Genomic DNA, 9984 nt, shown 5'->3' with positions numbered 1-9984 from the left:
AACCAAAATCTGTGAATACATTGAACCTTCTCCTTCGGAGGGGGGAAAAGTATATATTTTCACAACATCCAATTACATATAAATTATAAACATTTATAGATTTCCCCCTTCCCAGAAATTCAGTTTACTCACTCCAGCTTCAGACCAAATGCCAAAATGAACTGCCTTCACTCCAGCCCCAGAGGAGTACCAAGAGGCTTGTTTTGATGAAGAAAATGCAAGCTCCTTCTCAAACATTGCCCCACTACTTTGGAAAGTAACTTAATCAGAGAAACAACTTTTGTTTATAAGTCTCAGTTCTTCTCAGCTTTCAGAGATTGTCTTTTGAAATGTTAATGGAGCCTAGATGGCCCAGAAGCCAGCCCTCAACCCTCAGGGCCCAATTGGACCCCAGCGTCCATTTGGGCCGACTGGAGTAGGGCAGGAAAAAAACAGGCGTCCCCCAACCACACAGGGCAGGCAAGGAAATGAGTTTCCATCTGGGAACATGCTCTGGAGAAAGCTAGATGTAGAAAGGCTCAGTGCCCATTTGCTTTTATTTGTTTCCAGTTTGTTACCCCAAATATGAGCCAGAAGTGTTTGTTTTGGTGGTTTTTGAAAAAGCTGTGTTGGGGTTGTGACTGATGGGGTGGGTTGGGGGGTGAAATGTTTACTGAGGATGTTGCTCCCCAGACTCCCATACCACTTTGTCCATTGCAGCCTTTTGTTGGGAGATGACATTGTCAGTCAGCCCCATGGTGTCTGTTCACACAAGATGCTTTTTTAATAGAATTAACCAATGTTCTGCTGCCATTGATTAAAGTATTATTTATACTAATTGTTGCCTGTAGTTTTGATGTAATTCATTGATCTATATTTGAAATAATAAAAGGTGTAGCAAAATCTCCCTTCTGTGTGATGCCTCCACAGAAGCATTCTTCACGAAGTCTTCTAAAAGCTAACGTTCAATGTAAACAGTTTATTATTTTCTGCAGCATGCCTGACCAGTGAAGGTTAAACTGTGTAAGGCAATTCTATCATCATCCTTCCTCTATGTGTACACACTCCCAATTTGGCCACTATATTTTGTGAGCTTTGGGAAGCATGGGCTCGTAATCAGGCTGCAGGACAGTGAGCATTATTCTTTTGAAAGGAAAATAACTTTCTAGACTAAAAGGAAACTCTAGGTTGGCTCTCTGCCCTGGTCAGCCCCAGACTCCTTCAGCCTATTTTTTGTGATGTGATGGGTGAGAGAGCTCCTTGCCCCCCAGCTCTGGAAGAGAGTGTTGGGTGTTGGGTTCTGGGCTGACCTGGGGCTGACCGGTGGCTGCTCGGCCCTGACCTCTCTGGCCTCTGCTCTTGGGCCCCTTGGGCCCCTTCTTTTCCAGTGCTGTTGAGTTCCACTGGGGCCTCCAGCACCTACCCTACCTTTCCCCAGAGTCCCCTCCGCCCTCCAGACTACAATAAACACTCCCCACGGTAAAAAGTGGCGTGCACTATTTTTTCGCGAGGGCTTTTTCACATCTGTGCCTGTCTTGAAGAATGGGGCCAGGACAGGAGTCCCGAAATAGACTGGGGGGTGGGGGGAAGGCTCGCTCGTGACAGGAAATGAGCAGAATGCATAAAATCAGACATGTGTCCTTAATATATGGAAGGGCTCGCCTCAGACGCGTGGACATGTGTATTTATAAGTGCGTAGACAGAAGTTTAAATATTCAGACACATTTTATGATTGTCCTCTGCCGGTCTCCTGGTTAATGGCTCCTCCTGTGCCCACCAATACATCAATACCGTTGTGTGTGTCGAAGCTCGGGCAGGAACGAGGAGGGAGCGAGTCCGCAGCCGAGCCTGCTGGAGTACAGTACAGTAAATCGGGACCCTCGGTAGACTGCGCTTTCCACCGCCGCGCGCCATGTTGGGGAGCCCTTCCTGCCCCCCGCGCCGGGCTGGGCGGCCGGGGCTCGCCGGCAGCCGGGGGAGGGTCTTTCATAACCCAGAGAATTTTCAAAGTGCGAGGAAGATGATAAGAATAGATTTCTACAAGTCCCGACCACGTGATTGGCGAAATAATTAATTCAGCACGTCCCTTAAGAAACACGGAGTCGTCATTAATCTGCCACGCAAAGGGCTCTCTCCGACTTGGAAAGTGCAGGGATCCCAAGAATACCACCCGCCCAGGGGGGCCGCGCGGCGCCCCCAACCCTCCACCCTCGGCCGGCTGCGGGCGCGGGAGCGCTGCCGGCAGGTAAATATTTTGGCGACTTTTATTTCTACAGATTTAAATCCTAATGAATTTAGCTGTCAGGCTGCTGACAAATAGTTCCCTTTGCTTCCTGATTTGGAAACGTGCGCCGGCGAAAGTTGTTAGTGGCTTGGATGGTGACCTTTGGTTCAGCAAAGCTTTGCACTTATGAAAAATTACTGAGAGCGGCCAAGAGTATGTGAAAGAGAGGGTGTGTGTGCGCATGTGGGGGGGGGTGCGAGGGGCGAGGGGCGAGGGGCAGGGGCGAGGGTACGCGCGGGCCGCTCTGAGACAGCAGGAGTTCTAAAAACCCGCTAGGTTGGGGGACGCGCCTGGCGCACGCGGGCCGGGGTTGCCCGGTCGTCTGTGTCTGCCGGGAACAATGGTCGCTGTCACGGCATCTGCCGCCTATTCTTAAACTGGTGAGAAAAGGCCCCGGCCCTCTTTTCAGGCGAGGGTCGTAAATTTTTCTTTGCGTCATAATAGAAGGCTATAAAATCGAGTTGAAATTTTACCCCAGGCAGGTTTTAACCAACAGATAATGATTTCCGAGTTGTTTCTCTCCCTCCCTCCCCGCTCAAGCTCTGCTGCTGCTGTTTGCCAGCAAGAAGTTTACTCTTCTTCCCCTTTATTTCTGTATTTTTAATTTTTGGGGAACAGATAAAATAAAGGCAGGGGGAAGACGTCTCTGGCTGCCTGAGTGGGAGACCCTAGGGCGAAGGGAAGCCTCAGGGAAAGGGAGAGGCCAGAGCGAGATGCAAAGGCTCTCCTTGCTCGCTCCCATTTCAGCCTTTTTTCTCCTCACTCTAAGGCGACTCGAGGTCCCACGAGCTCCTCAGCTCCCACCCCACCCCCAACTTGCGGATTTGGGCTGGGGGCAGCAGCCGGCATTGTTCTCCTCCTCCTCAAAACTCTGGCCCAGATGCCCGGCAAGACAGACTATTCGCCCCCTATTCTCTTCCCCTCTGGTTGGCTTCTGAGGGTGATTTCCGCGAGCTGGGGCTGGCTGCCTTTGGTGGTGGTTTTGGGATTGTGTGTCTATTTTGATTTCTTTTTTGGTGTGTGTATATTTCCCTGTCAGGACAAAGTTTCCTCCGTTATGAATTATACATTCAAACAATAATACATTAATTCAATTATTCAAGAATGACAAATGTTTATGTGCTTTGCAAGTGACTCAGTCGCACATTCCAGGCCCATTCTCTGAGCTGCTTGCATTTTTCTCAATGAGAATTGGCTCTCCTCCCAACCCCCCAACACCACCCATTCCAACCCACCTCGACATTCCCCGGTAGGCCCAGAGAGGAACCCACAAAAAGTCTCCCCAGCACCTCCAGCAGCCCAGCAGCCAATAGCCTCCTAAGGCCCAGGCTTGGTGGGCACCGGCCTGGGCTATTTTATCAGTGTGACAGTTGCCCAAGTTGGTGTGATAAATCATCGTAAGTAATTCCTGAAAGGGTGCGAGGCTGTTGGGGGCCGGGCGAGGACTGTAAATCTTTCCGGTTTATTGCTCTATGAACATATGCTCCGATTGAAGAAGGCTTAGATCCTTTTCCTGGAGACAAATTCCCGCAAAGCAGGCCCCCCTCTATGGCTGGAGATTAACACTTGCTGTGGGCCGGCGGCTCAGCCCCTGGCCAGAGGCTGGGGGCGGGGTCCTCTGGGTGGGGGTGGACTGGTAACATCCACAGTCCTGGTCCAAGAGGCCCCCGAGTGGGCCTCCTGCCAGGACCGGCCAGGTGAACAAAAGGAAGGGTTCTCTGACCGGCCTGGTGACTCGAGCCTATGATCCATTCTGAGGGACTTTCCCGTGCCTCTGGGGTGCAGATGTGGAGGACCTTACCCCATCTTGTCCGCTCTTTTACTGCTGGGTTCATTCTCTTTCGCCAGTCTGAAACCTTATCTGCTCCGTGCCTGATGCCGCTGAGAGAGACTGGCCTTGAAAGAGACTTCAGGGGTGGGGTGGAGATTCCCGCATGGTGCGGGATTCCGGGGTGCGGGCAATGCACGGAAAGGACCGTGGTGTTCGCAGCAAGCCAGGCGCTAGAAGCCGGCCCCTTACCCTGGCTCGGGGCTTCTTCCCACCTGCAGTTACTGTAAATTCCGCCCGACCACTCGGAGAGTGCAAGGAACCTGTACTATTTTAATATTTTAAAAACAGAAACTCCCTGGATTCCCAGATTAGCCTGGTCAGGATTGATTCCGCACTCCGCCGCGCCTTGGAGGCGCCGCAGGAAGCGGGAAGCTGCGGCCTGGCGGTCGCTGGGCCTGCGGGATCCGCGCGGGTCGTGCTCAGATCGGGAAGCGCCCAGATCACTGCAAACAGCGGCTTGGCGCCTCGGCATCTCTCGGGGTTCAATCTGCAAGACGCAGAGAGGGGAGTCTGCTCTCGGTCCCGCCCGGCTGTTTATGCGCCTTTTCTGGCTCTCAGAAGTGATGGGCTCCGTTCGTCTGCTCTATCCGCAGAACGAGCCAAGGCCGCAAGCCGTGTTGATGGAAGGGTTTCTCCGGAGTGACCAGCCTGGCCTGTGAGCTGGAGGCTCCCACCTTAGGGCCGGAGCCTGCGCTGTGCCACAGCGTACTTGCCTCTCCCCGGGAGGCATCCGCTTAGGGCCGCGCGTCCGCTTAGATCGCGCCACAGCCCGGGTGTGTGAGTTTGCAGGCTACCCGGCGCGGCCAGAGAGCTAAGGAAACCCTGTGCTTCTGCTGCTCCACAGCCGACTCCAGAGACACCTCTAAGAGAGAGAGCCTCTAAAATTTACAATTCCCGGACCAGTCTGGTGGAAGTCCCGGCCAGGGTCAGAGGTCGTGGGGGGAGAGACCTCAGAGCCCCATCCCATTGCGGGCGGCTAGGCTGCGTCTGTGCTGGTCTGAGCTGCAAGTTGGAAGCTTTACCTTCCTCTGCTTACTCCCCCAAGTCTGCCCGCATCCCACGCCTCCTGCCCCTCCTCCCAGTCCCCAGGCCTGGCTGCGCTCCGGGGCTGGATGGCGTGAAAGTTTCAGCCTCAATCAGTACAATCTTCCCTCCGGGTCACGTGAACAAATATGCTCGCTTTTGAAGGCAGCGTCTGTATTTCCCTACTATGAGGGGTTTCTAGGGCTCTCTCCAAATTCAGAAAGGGCCACATTCCGAAAGCAAAACAAATCCCGAGCTCTGGGGGCCTGGGAGGGCTGGGCAGGAACCCAAGAGTGGGTGGGGGCGCGGGTGGCCGCCGCTCTGGGCCTGGAAGCCGACAGGCAGGCGGGTGGACCGACGGGCGCGCAGCTCAGGCGAAGCCAGCTCGGGGACTACGAACACGTTCCTTCTGCGTTTATTGGTAGCTGAACCTCACTCAGGCTGGTTCCGTTCTACCGGGAATTCCGTGTGCTCGGGTATATGGCCGTGTCTGCGAGCGCGCAAGACCAGGGTTGGGACAGTGTTGTCTGCAGACAAAGGGGGAAGGCTAACTCTGCCCCCCACTGGCGCCCACTCTGAGGCCGAGGACACCAGGTTTATGATAAATTGGGATTCAGGTAAGCAATTGCATGACAAAATGGAAATCTTTGGGCACGAGGCTGCTTGCTGCCCTGAGCAGGATGCTAAATATGATTTATTTTGTGTAATCTGTGGTCTTGATTATTGCCAATTGGTGAGGCAGCCCTCGTAGACCTAGATACACTTCTACATATACACTGAAGGCGGTGATTAATTGAAATGAGGTGTGCTTTGTGGGGATACTCCCCGCCTACCCAAAGGTTAGGAGGACACAATACTGTGCCATGCTTGGAGGGTGGCCGGTGGCATGGAAGGGGGGCAGTTTGAGGAAGGTCAGTGAGGGAGATGGGGGCTGGAGGAAGCATTTTGGGGTAAATGTGCAGTTACAAGAAGGGGCTGGAAAACAAAATGAATAAGAAAGTTTTTTCCAGTGTCATTGCCAAAGTAAGATGGAGCGTCATATTAATTCTGTGTCTTGGGCTGCCTGGCTAGGCACAGGCAGGTTGATTTATATGTATTTAAAATAAACTCTGGGGTCAGCCATCTCCTTGCATTGTTCTGGGAGCTAGCTCCATATATGCTCGCCTTATCGCTTACTGTTGGCTTAATTTTTTTTTTCTTGGGAAGTGAAAGTGCTACTCCAGCTTTCCTCCCCAAATTCAAGAGAACCCTGAAACTACCCAGAAGTGTTTGGAAGGCTACTCCACACTCCTTCTCACTAATACTAGTTTTGACTGCAATACTGGCAGAGAAAAGGTTTAGAGCCGCTGGGTCCTTCTCCCAGATAAGTCAGAATGAAAGCTAAATCATATTTTGGCTCCTGCATCACATCCATCCTTTTGTTTACTGTGTCTTGTGGCTTTCTGGCTGAGAGTGGACAGTACAATTCATCCTGGGTCTTCCCGAATTAGTGGCACTCCATGCTCATGGGGATGCCATAGGGCTCAGCCAGACAGGGCCTCTGTGGGGAAGGGACCTAGAAAGCAAGGAGCACTCCCTTAGCCTACGCTGGGACAGGCGGCAGGAGGGGAACAGACTTCCAGGGTCTGTCACCATCAAAGGGGAAAAATAAAGTTGTTTTGTCAATCACCAGCGCTTGGCTCCATCAGAATTTAAAGTTACTGGACATTTTTCTTCCCTTGCTGCCTTGGAGCACTGTGCCTGCCAACTTAGTCGGCTGAATCCAATTACTACGAACAGCATTTCATTTGGTACCATGGAGTACTCACTCACAACTTACCCGAAAATTTCAATAATCCGCACCAAGGCTCCCTCTCCTAAAGACTTTTTCTGGAGTACTAGTGGGAGATGGGCATAGGACAGGGTCTGTTGGGGACTAGCTCTTAGTTGAGAGTTCACAGATGGGGCTCCCTCCTGCTTGCCCAGTATCTGGCTGTGGAAAGGGTACTTGAGCTGATGGCCCAGAGCCAGCTGAGTTAAGCCTGTGATTTGAGGTAGGCAGGAGGCTGAAGTTGGGTGCATTCTGGAAGGTGGGTGGGAAGCGGACAGAGTGGGAGAAGGCACTGAGGGCTCTGGATGGCCCAGCTTTGGCCACTTTGGGGTCCTCTTTTCCTAACTCTTCCCAAGCATCCTGTGGCCAGAGTTCAGAGCTCACCACAGCACCCCTGAACACCCAGGAGCAAACTTACCCTGTTCCTCCGTGTCAGGAAAAGCAAAATCTAGCTACATCATCAGGGTATTGAGGCCCTGGATGGCCTCAATTTATCCCTTCTTTTGAGGGAAGCTCCTATTTTAAAAAACAGTTATTTCAAAAAGAAAATGTAAAGTGGTGAAATCTGATGTCTGCCCATGTGAATGTATCATATAGAGCGGCTGTGGGACTCTTCAGTTAGGTCCGATGGCCTGGTACATCTTGCCTCCACAGCATAGCCCTTGGGGCGGCTTCTGGGTCCGGGCGGGCTGGGAAGCTGAAGCCCGAGAGTGAGAGTGATATTAGGAGCCCTACCAGCTGGGGATCTATCCGAGGAGCTTCCGTTGGGTGTTCATTAAGGGGTGAGTTATTGCTGCATGAGCCAAAGGTCACTTCAAAGGCTTATGGCTGCCCACTCTGGTCTTCCAAGGGGCCCAGAACGCTTTGTGTGGGGTTTTCCCTGGTGCGGTTTAGTGTTTGCAAAGTACTGAGTCGACAAATTGCACAGGGCAGATGCGAGGTGAGAGCGGGGGAGTGGGGTGTCTCTCCTTTCACCTGACCAGGGTGAGCACCTGCTGAGCACAGTCAGTGGTGGGCAGGTTGGTCTGTTTTTGGGTGAGGATGGAAGGGATGTTTGTTTCTTAGGTGGTCTGCAGCCTGATCCCAACCCAGGAGCAGCAGCTCAGGCCGAGAGTGTGGTGGGTACTTATTGGAATAAAATAAATGTAGGAAAACCATCCAAGATATTATGTATGAACCAAGAAATTGGACTGTGTGGGACAGCCATCAACTAGGATCTACTCAGGCCCATCTACATATACAATCATTTTCTGGGGCCCTATGCTGTGGCAGGTCTTCACAGTAGCCCTCCTTCGCTCCTAGGAGGCTGCGCTGGGCCAGGGGGTTTAGGGCTCTGGAGCATTTAGAGCTTGGTTGGAGCAGGAGGAGAGGGACTTGTTTCCCTGCACCTCTGACTCACTTGGCCTACCTACCGGGCTAGGGTTTGGCCCTTCCCTCAGATCCTGGCTTCTCCTTCCCCTTTCCAGCCAAAGATTTTGGTGTTAAAATCCCCAGGAGACAACCGAGTCTCCTCTCTGCCAGGGAGAAGGCACTTGGAATGGCTTTGGGCACCATATACAATAGTTACATCTATTATGACACCCTTAAAGGGTGTAAAGCCTCTGGAAATGTGTTTGTAAGAATGAACCAGCTGCTACTGAGTTTTCTATTTTGTTCCAGATTCTCCTCAACAGACTATCAAAAGGAACCCGGAGAGACTAAAAAAGACTTAAAAACAAAATTCTACAAACACACATGCACACGCAGGCACGCGCGCGCACACACACACACACACACACACACACACACACAATTGCGGTGAGTGGCAAAATTTTTAGAAATAATTTCCACTACATTTCCATTTATTCTGCAACTCAAGGTAGCCATCTCAGTACTCATACATCAAGACATAAAACAAAGGGGGACTTTGAAGTGGATCACCGCAGTGTGAACTGCTGCCTGTTACATGATAACCGATCATCGGCCTTCAAATTTATGACGCTTTAATGGGGGTGAGCCCAATGCCTTAAATGCAGGGTGTATTATGTATTGAGTTATCTGGGCTAAATAAGAGTGATTTAGAAGGCACGTCCAGGGGCTTCCCATAAGGCAGAAGAGGCTCAGGCTGAGAGATCGGGAGAACTTGGCAGAAAGCTGCCCCAATTCTGCGGTAAATATATCCCCTTCCGACCAAACCCGAAAAGGGGTGGTTTCGAAATCCCGTCGTAGCAAAGCCAACAGGGAGGGAAGAATCATTGCTAGGTTCCAGTGAATTAAGGGGGATGACTTGTAGAGAGTTGGGTACGCCAGAAAGATCTGTGGGCTTCCGAGGCCCTGGTTTAAGCAAAACAAGAACAGAGGAGGCCAACTCAAACCTTCGAAAAATTTGAAAATAACAGAAGCAACCATCACTCGATCGCTTACCCACCCTCCTCCTTTCAATCTGCACGGACTCTACCGACCCATAATTTACGCAGATTGCGGCGCAAGTCACAGCTCGGGCACTGCCGCCCCCACCCTTCCCAAGCCCCTCGCCCTTGCCACGGCCACCGCAGGCAAGCGAGCGCCTGGCTGGTCTACGCGCGTCCAGCGACCCTCTTGGCGTCCCGAGGACGCGGCGGGCAGCATGTCTTCGGCCCCAGGGAGGCTGCGCGCGTCCCGTCCCGCTTCCTGCCGTCAAGCCGAGCTGCTTCAAGAGGCGGGCGCCGGCCACTTTATATAACCCCTGCTCGCTGGGCGCGGGGCCGGGAAAAAAGTGGAGCAGGGAATTCTTTCTCTGCTCTTCCTCCTACGCGGAGCCTGTTTTCCACTTCTGAAAAGGGCCGGGCCTTGGGAAGTGTTTTTCTTTTCATTCCTTACTGAAGCGTTTACGGTCGCCCGTGCTCGCAGTCATAAATTTTGTACAAACCACAATGACAGGTGCATTGATATGCACCGTGAGAGCTCCAGCTGCTTAATAACCCCGTCCCCTGGCCGCTGAGAGCGCCTTTTATTTATTCGGTATCATATTATGTATTGATCCCAGGCAGAATTAAGTGCAGCGAACAAGTATGAGGGTTTGGCTGTTTCAGAGGCTCG

The sequence above is a fragment of the Manis javanica genome, chromosome 12, assembly GCF_040802235.1.
Source record: "Manis javanica isolate MJ-LG chromosome 12, MJ_LKY, whole genome shotgun sequence".
NCBI classification, from domain to species: Eukaryota; Metazoa; Chordata; class Mammalia; order Pholidota; family Manidae; genus Manis; species Manis javanica.
The sequence above is the reverse complement of the archived record's forward strand: the minus strand, read 5'-3'. Positions refer to the sequence as shown.